Source organism: Hevea brasiliensis, chromosome 3 (assembly GCF_030052815.1).
Source record: "Hevea brasiliensis isolate MT/VB/25A 57/8 chromosome 3, ASM3005281v1, whole genome shotgun sequence".
In the NCBI taxonomy this organism is placed as follows: Eukaryota; Viridiplantae; Streptophyta; class Magnoliopsida; order Malpighiales; family Euphorbiaceae; genus Hevea; species Hevea brasiliensis.
Window position 1 is genome coordinate 97894374 of NC_079495.1, and position 12067 is coordinate 97906440.

At 41.1% G+C, this 12067-nt stretch overlaps 1 non-coding gene across 1 annotated transcript; it reads right to left on the bottom strand.

The window, feature by feature from the left end:
- Positions 1-11268: 11268 nt before the first annotated feature.
- Positions 11269-11375, bottom strand: LOC131178907 (small nucleolar RNA R71). The gene has a single exon (XR_009147915.1). It is a non-coding gene; the product is annotated as a small nucleolar RNA R71 (small nucleolar RNA).
- Positions 11376-12067: the final 692 nt, after the last annotated feature.

Genomic DNA, 12067 nt, shown 5'->3' on the forward strand with positions numbered 1-12067 from the left:
GATTGAATCCGCATTTATGATACTGTCCATATAAGCGCATTCAATTTTTCACATAACCCTAGCGAGGAGTTCCTACGGAGTCATATTATTCATTCACAAATTTACTAAACAATGGTCCAAAAATCATTTCATTAAGCGAATAATTTGTACACCATATTCTTTACATCGGCCTAGGCTGCAGGAGGTTCTTTATAATGAGATGACATTTTACGAGATACTCATATAACCTTTCTTCTTGCTTGGCGAGGATCGAATGCTTTGAGTATACTCGGATTCGAGTAATAGTTCTTGTTTTCCACTGTGCTATTATTCTCTCCAGTGGTCAACATTCTCTTTCAGTTCTTGATAGAGGCGACTTGTTTTCTTTCTCTTTCCTTTCCTTAGCACACTCTTTCAAGATATCGTTGATGAGTAGTGCACATTCTTTTGTTTCGAGCTTCTTCTTTTTGTTTTCTTGCTTATACTCTTCAACGAGTACCTCTTGGTATTTCATCCTTTCCTGAAGCTTACTATTCTGCCCTTTCATCTCTTTGACCTCAGCTTGAAGAGAGTCTTTTTCCTTTTCCCACTGTACCTCTTGCTTTTCGAACCCCATCCTTTCGGCTCTTGCCTCTTCCTTGAGTCTTCTCACTCTTCTTTTAAGCTTTTCTTTGTTGGTCCTCCAAGCTGTTTCATTCGTTCTTGCAGTTGTGAGTTCTCGATATTTGCCTTACATGGCGAGTCATCCAGGCAATCATCGACTTCTTCTAATAGGGCGCTTTGGCGAGGTTCTTGTCCTCGAATTCTCTGATGAAGTGTTCTTGGTCCCTGTCAGCTCTCCATTTAAGATAATCGCCCGAGGCACTTGGGCCTTTAGGTGATCTCTCCATCAGAGTGATGTTTTCCCAAGACTTGCGAGCCATTTTCAGCCCTTCCTCTTCCTTGAGCTCATGGTAGAAGTGACCTTGGTGGTATTCTTCAATGTTGATCACGGACTGTGTTGAGCCAAACTGCCTCATTACCAATGCCGAAGTGTAACTTGTGTATCCGGTTATTCCAATTAGGGACACCGATTACCCCTGTCTGCGTCGGAATGGATTGGCGACGTCCACAACTTCCTCCAACGATTATGGCCATTGAAACTCAAAATCCGTTCCCACCATCGCTATTCATTCTTGGTGATTACTAACGGGTCATTCTCTCGATGGGAGGCTGGTCAAGGTACCAAGTCAATCCCTTTGTCTCCACGGGACACACGTGGTGACAATCCAGGTATAACGATTGAGAACAACACTTAAGGGACCCTTTGCCTGTTATGCGATGAGTAAGGGTTAATAAAGTCTCCGCAAGGATCGCCGGTATTGGATTGATCTCCGCTTTCTCTTGTCGAACACTTCCACCGCGTTGCAAGTTATGATTCCCAATGGTCCGGGAACAAAATCGGACCATAGATTCCCAAGGCGAGTGCTACCAAGCTTGATCCCACTGTTTCTCTCGGAGGCATTGATCTAACCATTTACGGAGATATGTCCAATACCAACCATGCGTGTCTCCTTTGGCGGTTTCTTTTGACTTCACTTCTTACGGGAGTACCCAACATATGTGCGGTCGTTTCGAGTGCGCCTATGCTCGAGGTGTAGGTAGATCCGGTTACTGCAATGAGTAAGGAATCCCTAGCAATGCACGATATTCTTCCATAGTGGGAACCGTATCAATGTCATTGAAAGAGAATACCCGTACTTAGAATTCCAAGCGACAACATGGCTTTTAATGCGGGATTTGGACCTTGACTCGCATTAAGGTTGCAATCCTCCGTACTTCTCTTCAAATCGTGCCTTGACACGATCGGAAGCGACCTCCATCCATTAGACGGACCCTCGAGGTCGTTCATTACGACCTCTATTTTATTCGGATCTAGTGAAGGTAGTAAGCTAGCATGTGCCTCGGAAACATCATTTTGTGAAGTGCAGGACTATGAGTGATTTGGACCAAAGTTTAGCATTACAGACCTTTTACGCATCGACTTGAGGATGCCATGATAAAAATGATGCCTATCCTTTTACAGACTCTTGGTTTGGTAACGCCTGTGGGAAAATTCGTTAGCAAGATAAATTAGGGTAATTTTGAATCATACTGTTGACAGGGTGACACGTACACATTTATCAAAGTAGGAAAATGTGTAGGTGTTTTAGTAGGATTCAAGATTACCCTCAAAAAATGAACAAAAGGAAATTAAAGCAGAACAGGATAAGAGTAAGTATGCCCCTTTTTGTCCTATAGTAGGGAGACTCCTAATACCGGATGAGCGCTACCTATCTGGATAGTTCTATCTTATAAGGTAGTTTACTACGGCTTTCAGCTATTGTGATAGTTTAGCTCAGGATCTAATTTTTCTAAAAGCCACAGGTTCCCAAATTGCCCCTACTGTAAACAGTAGAGCCCCATTCTACCCCCATGATATTGTCGGGAAAATTCCACGGGTATCACGGTGAATAGAACGAGTTTCAATTTGAGCAGAAGCCTTCACGGATACTAACGGGGTAAAACCCACGGGTACCGCTACATGACCCCCTCCTACTTTCCTAAAAGGGTAAGAAAGCCCGGGTTAGGACCAAAGTGTGTGAGGACATTGTGTGAGTGCTCAGTGTGTGAAGGGACACCTTTACCTCTTCCCAATTCAGGGGGATTTATTTTTCCATTTTTCCTTTTTCTTCCTCTTTTTTTTTGAAATGAAGAGCACTGTAGGAAATAGAACAGGCAAAACAAACAAAATAGTTAGTAGCAATAATAATTAACGTATAAAACATCGCCGAATGAGCCCACCTAACTATAATTTGATCTGACAAAATTAAATCTACTTTTGGACCACTAGACCGGGGTTAAGTCAGTCTTCTATCAGAAGCTCCCCAGCGGAGTCGCCAAGCTGTCGCAAGGGATTTTGCGGTCGCCTGGACGATCACTCACCGAAGTGGGAAGGAGTGAGGAGTCGCCACCTTAGTTTTGAGGGAAACTAAAGAAAACCATTTGGAGGAAAAATGAAACCACTTCAAGACAGAGATTCTAGGTTCGGGGTCCGTAAACGGGTGGGGAAGGTGTTAGGCACCCCACCTCGTCCCTTAATAAGGGTAAGTAGATTTAATTTTGGCGTTCTTTATAAATTGGTTAGGAGGGCTTGAATAGGAATGTTAATCCTTTTAGTAAAAGGAATATTTGATCTTTCACTAAATTCGGATTACCCAGATACATAAGTAAATGAGACAACCTTAGTGAGTTGGTGTCGCGAATCATCTTGGTTTTGGGATTATTTTACGTACAGGTTAAGATTTGGTGTGAGATTCGGATAAGAACTCTCATCCGATCTCTTTTAAGTTATTTATTAAAATTTTGGGGGGAGATCGGATAAGAACCCTCCTCCGATCTCCTCTAGACGTTTATTAAAATTTTTGAGTTGAGACCGGATAAGAACTCTCCTCCGATCTCTTTTTAATGTTTATTAAAATTTTGAGGGGAGATCAGATAAGAACCCTCCTCCGATCTCCTCTAGACGTTTATTAAAATTTTTGAGTTGAGACATAATAAGAACTCTCCTCTGATCTCTTTTTAATGTTTATTAAAATTTTGAGAGGAGATCGGATAAGAACCCTCCTCCGATCTCCTCTAGACGTTTATTAAAATTTTTGAGTTGAGACCGGATAAGAACTCTCCTCCGATCCCTATTTAATGTTTATTAAAATTTTGAGTTGAGACCGGATAAGAACTCTCCTCCGATCTCTTTCAGATTGACAGGAGCCTGAAAAGGACTTTTCCGATCTCCCGAATTTAAGGGCTTTGATCTTCTTTTTAGTTTAAGTTCTTTGTTTCTTTTGAAAATGAGCGGCGCCGAAGGTCAGAGAGCGGTGAGCCCTCCTTCCATTCAGTTCTCGTGGTCGTCCGATGAAGAAGAGGTGGTCGGGCCAAGCACGCAACCTGAACCCCCTAGGGTCTCCGTTCCAGCTCGGGGGCGGATCGCACCATCAAGGCGTGCACCTTCTTCAGGGAGGGAGACTCTCCCTATAGACGAGCTACCGTCGGTTCTTCGAGAATCCGATCTGCAATCGTTTGGCCAGGAGTACAGTATTCATCCTGATTCGTATGAACTTATCCGATGTCACGGCTATCACCGAGCCGATTACTTTTTTGAGGAGAATGACAGAGTTATGGTATACGAGGAACAGTTAAAGGCCGGTCTTCGGTTCCCTCTAGATGACTTCTACAAAGAGGTCCTAAAACTTCATCGAGTGTGCAATGCTCAAGTTCACCCTAACTCGTGGAGGATCTTAGTAGCCTTCCGAGGCCTGTGCCGAGCTAAGGGAATCAGACCTACGGCTAAGGTGTTCGCCGAACTGCATAGGCTAACTCACCGAAAGGATGACGAACACTGGTTCTTTCAGGCGAAGCCTCATTGCAGGCTCTTTTCAGATCTGCCCTCGTCCCTTAAGAATTGGAAGAACCGTTTCTTCATTCTGAGGAGCAAAGATCCGAGCTGCTTTGAGGACTTTCCCGTGGTGGTGGCACCGGGGCCCTTGCTTCCGGCGCATTACCTAAACCAGGAGGATAGCTTAATAGTGATGGATCTGAAGAGTCAGGCTGCCACTCAAAAGTATTCTTGTTTGGATGCGGTGACTGCCGAGCTGCACCATTGGACTATTCAACTGCTCACCGGCCAAGACCGCGAACTTCCGCTCTCTGACCTCGGCATTGGTATTTTCTATATCTCATATCTCAGGACCTTAGCGATCTCACTGACCTTTTCTTTGTGCAGGTATGGCGGTTGGTTAGTGTTCTAGGATGCGTAAGAAGGACAAAGAGATCTCGGAAAATAAAGGAGATGAAGCGTTGAAAATGCTTGAACACACAGTCATGAACACAGGGAAGTACAAGGGGACTGCCTCAACCCTCGGGTGCCCGACCGCGAAGGCTGTCCGATCTCCTCCTAGATCGGAAGAGCAGCCTCCACCTCTTCCAATTGTTCCAAGCACAGAAAGGGGTCCTTCTCAATCTTCTGCGAGGGCCTCTTCTCGTGGCGCTCAGGTACTGATCGATTCCCTGAAGAATAACCGGACTGTTCGGGAGAACCCCGGTTTTGCCAAAGTCTTGGGGTCTTCCATCTTCCTTCGGGAGGATCGGGACAGGCTATCCCCGAACAGCCTTGATGATATCTTGACTCAATCCATGAGCCTGAACATGGAGTGCCTGGTGAATCAGACCATGGTTTGGGAAAAGGTTCAGCGTCTGGGTAAGGAGATCGGGAAGAAAGATCAGGAAGTGGCTTCCCTCTGATCCCAACTCTCATCCGCTCAGGATTATATATCTCAAATTGAGGGGCGGGCGAAGTTTTATGAAGACAAGCTGGCCGAACAGTCTCATGTCCTGGCTGAAAGGAATCGGGTTCTCGGAGAAGTCCAGGCGCTACAGGCCAACGAAGCTGCTCAGGTTGCTCAACTCCTCGAGGAGCTTAAGGAGAAAGACGAGGAGCTTAAGGAGAAAGATGAAGAGATGGTGACGGGAATAGCCGGAGCCTATGTGAATGCTCACAAGTACCTCTTGGTCGAACTCCAGAAGCGTTACCCAGAGGAGGACTTCTCTTGGATGGCCGACCTGGCTCCTGGAGGCGACGGTGAGGACAGTGAGGAGGAAGCCGAGGGTGAGAGAGAGAGTGAGCAAAATGTAAATCAGGCTGGGGTGATCCTCCAGCTGAATAACTTGTACAAAAAAAAAATGAAATGAAATGGAATGTCTCTTTTGTTCAATGAATGGATGTGATTGGAAAATCTCTGAATTGCCTAAGTATTTGATTGTATGAGCATAGCGAAACAAGAACTAAATGCAATTATTAATCTAAGTATAAGAGATCGAAAAGCACAATAAGCATGAGATCGGTGGGGAAGAAATGCTGAATGGGACTTGATTAAAATTGAAAATTTAACTCGAACACTTAAGATCGAAATCCTCATTAAACCGAACCAAAACCTTAGCTCTTAAACTTTCGAAAGGGAGATCGGCAATAAAACTGGTAAGAAAAGATCTAGTGCCAGTTCATTTCGTTTATCAGGAATATACTTGACGGGTCCTGAGTTTCGACAATGGGTTTGAGAGATCGGTGAGCGATAGACTGGTAAAGCTTTGACTGATGCGAGAACTTAACAATTTGATTTAATTCTTTGTGAGGAGAGATCGGAATTGTGACTGCCTATCAAAGAGGGATCGGAAATGTGATTAGCTGTCCAAAGAAGACTTAGTACCGAGGATCGGTTTCAAAGTTTTATTGATTTTGGGGATCGGCCAAAATATGGTGTCGACAACACCCAATTTCCCACCTTCCACTTCCCGTAATTACTATTCATAACCTCCCCTCTCCCCATTTTTCTCGGAACCATTGCTCTATTTCCCTCTTTTCGCCGACCAAAACCCTAATTTCTCATATATTTCTTTTCTTTTCTTCTTCTCTTCATCCATCCCCATCATCGTCGACCTTCATGGAAACCCCACCCCCTTCTCCTCATGGCTCTCCCCTCCAAGTCACACCCCTCACCATCCAAGCCCCGAATCCCGATTCCCCTCCACCACAAACCTCTCTACCTCCTCAACCATCTACCTACAGAAGGAGAATCCGGTCCAAGAAAACCTGACCCATGGAATCTGTGCCACCTCCCGCAAAATGCAAAGACCTACCTGCAACTCTTACTTCTGAACCTCCACCCAAAAACCCTAGGACTACGACTTCCAAATGACAAGGGGCTAGTGCTTCTGCCTCTAACCCACAAGCTAAATCTCCCTCCTCTAGCAAGAAGCAATCTTCAGCAGCTACAAACAGGTATCTAAATTACCTTGGCCTCTTCTTGATGTAACCCATAAGGCAACTTTTAAGCGGCTAAAGGACAGAAAAGTGCAACCCACTAGGTACATTTCTGCAGATGCCCTCCAATCTATTGATTTATTTGATAGTTTTGTTGCCTATCTTGATAGTCTAGGTTGGATGGAATTTGTACATAAATAAGAGTTAGTTTATCCAGCCCTAGTTTTGGAATTTATATCCTCATTTTCTACTACCTTGAAACTGCATGAGATGGATTATAAGCCAACTATGAAATTTAGGTGCTTAGGGCAAAATAGGGAGCTATCATTGGACCAATTTCATAGTATCTTTGGGTTTGCTATTGATGGATTATTTAGGGTCCTATACACAGGCACAGAGGTAGCAAATAAAGGAGCTTGGAATGTTGTCCAGTTTTGGAAAGATATTATAAACCAATCTCAGAGTTTTCATATTGGCACATCCAAGACCTCCCAAATAATACACCCAGCCCTTAGATTAATCCATAGGCTTATTACTAGCACTATCTTGGGCCGAGGGACTAGTTCGGGTGCTGTTGGCAAATCTGACCTATTCATGCTTAGGTATGCTTTTCACAAAGTCAAAATATCTCCTGGTTACTTCTTTTGTGAACATGTGTTGCACATTGCTGCCAAATCTATAGGTGATATTATCATAGGTGGCCTTATAATTGTTATAACCAAACATTTTGGCTTTCATCCAGAAGAGCATCCTTTACCTGCACTTTTAGACATTTTATATTTTAATGCTCCTCACTTATACAAAACTGGATTCAGTTTGCCACCATCTGACACTGCACAGCCAGCAACAGATGCAGGACCATCTGCACAACCAGAGGCACAATCTGCACCACCAGTCCAACAGTGTTCTGCTAAACCTACACAACCTGCTCAGTCTGCACATGATATCCTAGCAGCATCTACACAGCCAACACCATCTGCAGCTAGACCCTCTTCCTCCACAGCACCTCCACCCTTCAACACTAAAGCCTTATTAACTTATCTTGAAAGGCTTAGTGATGATATATATTTTGTGGATAGGAAGCTTGAATCTGGTCTTGATACCCTTAAGGACCGTCATGATCATCTCTTCGATCTTGTTATGGAGACTAGGGATAAACAGAAAGAGTTGAAAGAGATGATGAAGCAGCTTATGGCTTTTCTGGGTATGCACCTCCACCTCCATCACCACCTCCAGCACCATCCCTTTAGCAGCAGCAACCTCCTTCCAGTCCACTAGTAGCACCTTTGGACAAGGGCAAAGCCATAGAAATAGATTAATTCTTATTTTGCTCTTATTAAACTTCTAGGAGCTTTTATTTTTAGATGTGCTGGAATAATTTTACTTTGTTTTGAATTTTATTTTCTTGAAATACAATTGGATGGATATTCTATTAGTTTTTCATTATTTCTATTTGCCTTTGCTATTCCTTTATGCATGCTTGTCAATAGATTTTATATATTTTCACACCTATGCAGTTGTTTTCAAGTTTTTCCTTAATATATCATTATGCTGCAGCTATTCAGTATACTGCACAGGCTATGAAATGATTTTATGCAGCTACTTTTCAACTTATATTTCTCCTTATGCAAATGTTCTGCATAGCCTGTGTAGTCCCTTATGCAACTCATGCCATCCTACACAGCTTGTGCAGTCTCCTTATGCAACTATTCTGCAAAGCATTTGTTCTGCATAACCTGTGCAGCTTCCTTATGCATCATCATCATCTTTTCTATTCACATTTTAGATGCTAAATTACTGCTCTATGCTAGATACCTCCTTATCTTTGCTTTTAAATTTAACAATTCCTGGTTATTCCTCTTTGCTATGAATTCTCCTGCTACACTGCCATAGACATTGAGGACAATGTCCAATTTTGAGTTTGGGAGTGTGCATTTCGATTTTTGCTAAATTTTTTACATTTTGTGTACAGGAACATCTCATCCCATTCCATTTGTATGTATATTGTAAATATTTTATATACACATACATACATACATATATAGCACATTCACATACACATTATACATCACTTAGAAATTGTACATATTGCATACAAATAGATTTCTTTGATGCATATATTTTGCATAGTCATTTAGGTCTAATTTCATAGTCATTTTATTTGATTTTTAGTCATTTTTTAGCTAATTTCATTAGTTAATTAGTTAGTTCTTCATAATTATCGATTTTGGATTAATTGTAATTTTTACTTTGTTTTGTAGGAAAAATGGTGTTTTTGAAGGACTGAAGAGAAGTTTTGCCATTGAGGAGTGACTTCTACAGCCAAAGATGTCAAAAACAAGTTTTCAAGCTGAAATATGCATTGACCAAATTGTGCATAACTTGCCGCATAAGCTATGCAGATCTGCATAAGGAGAAAAATCACTGTTCCAATACTGCCGAAATGTGCATAAGGAGATCGCATAGCTTATGCACATTCACGCCTCCTTATGCACTCTCATGGAATTGTGCATAACCTATGCACCAAGTCATGCGATTCGCATAAGTGAACCGTAACCAGTAATCGCATAAGGGACTGCATAACTTATGCAGTCCACTTATGCAGCCCCATAAAGGTTTCATTAATGAGCTGGCAGAAGATTCCCTTAGAAAATTCCTCCTAGAACACACCATTTTAGGGCCCCATGTCAGAAAATGCTATAAATAGTCCCATTTTCCATTTTAGAAAGGGGGAGAAGGAGCAGAAAAGGAAAAGAAGAGGAAAGGCAGAATTTGAGGAGTCATTTTCACCTTCCACACCATTTTCAACCAAGATTTGCAGATTTCTTTATTTCCTTATATTTTTCCTACATTTCTATTGTTTAATTTCTTGCTTCTTAGCTTAGATTGAAGCTTTATTTTCCATTTAAACTCATAATATCTTGTAAGCATTATGGATAGTGAGTAGTTTTATTTTGATTCTGGAGTAAGGGTTGTAATATTTGAGATATTTTGTGGATTTTGATTGGGTAATCCATATTTAGTGGTCTTAATGAGTTTTATTCATTTCTTGTGTACTTAATGACATGCTTAGTGTAGGATCCCATTAAGTGATGTTCTTAATCCATGGTTGAGGCACCGAAAGGAGAAGGCCTTGTGATAGATAATCAAGAAATTGGACTTAATTAACTTAGATCTAGAAATAGACTAAGGATTAAGAGGATTCACAGATTAATTAAAGAACCTAATGGGTCTTAATTAACTCTAACTCCACGAAAGTAGGATTAGATTGATTAAGGCACTCTTTTTCTCACTCAAAAGGGTATTCAAAGGATTTAAGAATTAATCTCATTAAAACCCGTAAATTCCACAAGATTGGACAACCAATTTGAAATCCCAAAATAGCTCGAATATGAAATCCCAAACTCCGGAATCGCCTTTTTATCATTATTAATTTCTAATCGAATTTAATTACTTGCCATTTTGAATATTGCCATTTTTGAACTTGCCTATTTTAATTTGATGCAATTTTAGTTTAATTAATTCATTGTTTAATAGATTATTAATTTTGCACATATAGATTTCATACTCAAATACCCATCAATTTGTTACTTTAATTTTAAGAATATTTCAATTTACTCAACTTTTTATATCAAAAATTCAATCATTAACACAACTCCTCGTGGGAACGATATCTTTCTCAGACATTTGTACGACCCGTGCACTTGCGGTTGGGCCACATCAAGTTTTTGGCGCCGTTGCCGGGGAGTTGTTTGTTTAAGATTGAATTCTTGATTATTTTAGTTGTTTTTAGTTTTATTTTTGTTATCTTTTCATTTTGTGTTTGTTTGTTCTTTTTCAGGTACTTTTAATCTTTTATGAGAAGAGCTAGAAGCACAAGTGACACATCCTTATTGTTCAATCCTGAAATTGAGAAATTTTGTAAAGCCAACAAGAAAGAAACCAGAAGAAGAAAAGAAGCTTTGAGAGAAACTGAATTAGAAGCAGACATGGCTGATGAAAGAATTAGAATTGGTGGTAATGCTGGAAATGATCGAAACAATGAAAATGCAGCCCATGGTGAAGAGGTAGTAAATGCTAATCTGCCTAGGGGAAGTATGATGGATCATGCTTTTCCTCATTTTGATGACTTGAGAGAGAGCATAGCAAGACCAAGAATTGATGCAAATAGTTACAAGATGGATTTTGGAGTTCTTCAAATGATTCAGAATTCTCAATTTGGGGGACATCCTTCTGAAAATCCACACACACATCTGAAGAAATTTGCTATGATTTGTGACATGCAAAAACAACCTGGAGTATCTGATGATGCAGCAAGATTGAAGCTATTCCCATTCTCTTTGAAAGATAGAGCATTGGATTGGCTTGATTCTTTACCTCGCAACTCCATCACAAATTGGGAGCAACTCACTGATGCATTTCTTGCACAATATTTTCCACCTGGAAAAACTCAAGAATTGAGGAATCAAATGACAGCTTTCAGACCAAGAGAAGATGAAACTCTTTATGAGTCATGGATGAGATGGAAAGAATTAGAGAGACAATGTCCACATCATGCCATTCCAAAATGGATGATAAACCAGAATTTTTACACAAATGTCACTCCTGCAATCAGAGGGATTATTGATGCTCAAACAGGAGGAGAATTTATTATGAAGCATGAAGATGAAGCCTATGAGCTATTGGAGAAAATTGCAAAGAATACTCATCTTTGGAGTAGTCCAAGAGGACCAGCTCCAACTCAGAAGAGGCAAGCTGCTGGAATGTATGATCTTGATCCATTCAACATGATTAATGCAAAGTTTGATGCACTTACAAATGTCTTGGCTAAGAAGATGGAAGACTTGAGTATGTTGGTTAGTTCAACATCATCATCTGGAAGTTCACAGCAAGTGGCTTATGCAGAGGGAACTACCAGCTGTGGAGTAGACTATGGAGAGCAGCAGCATATGTTGGTAATTATGGAAACAAGCAAATGGGGAATTCTTATTCTCAAACTTATAATCCAAATTGGAGGAATCATCCCAACAAAAATGGGGAAATCAGCAAAATCAAGCTCCAAATCAGAATTTTCAACCACAACAGCAACAAGGAATTCCATATCAGCAAAATAGGCAACCATTGCCTAATTTTCAGCAGAAAAATATGAATCCTCCACCAAAACAGCAAGAACAAAGTTCTACCACTGAAGCTTTATTGCAACAGATTCTTGCTAACCAAAACAAGCATGATGAGGAGATGAGAGAGATGAAA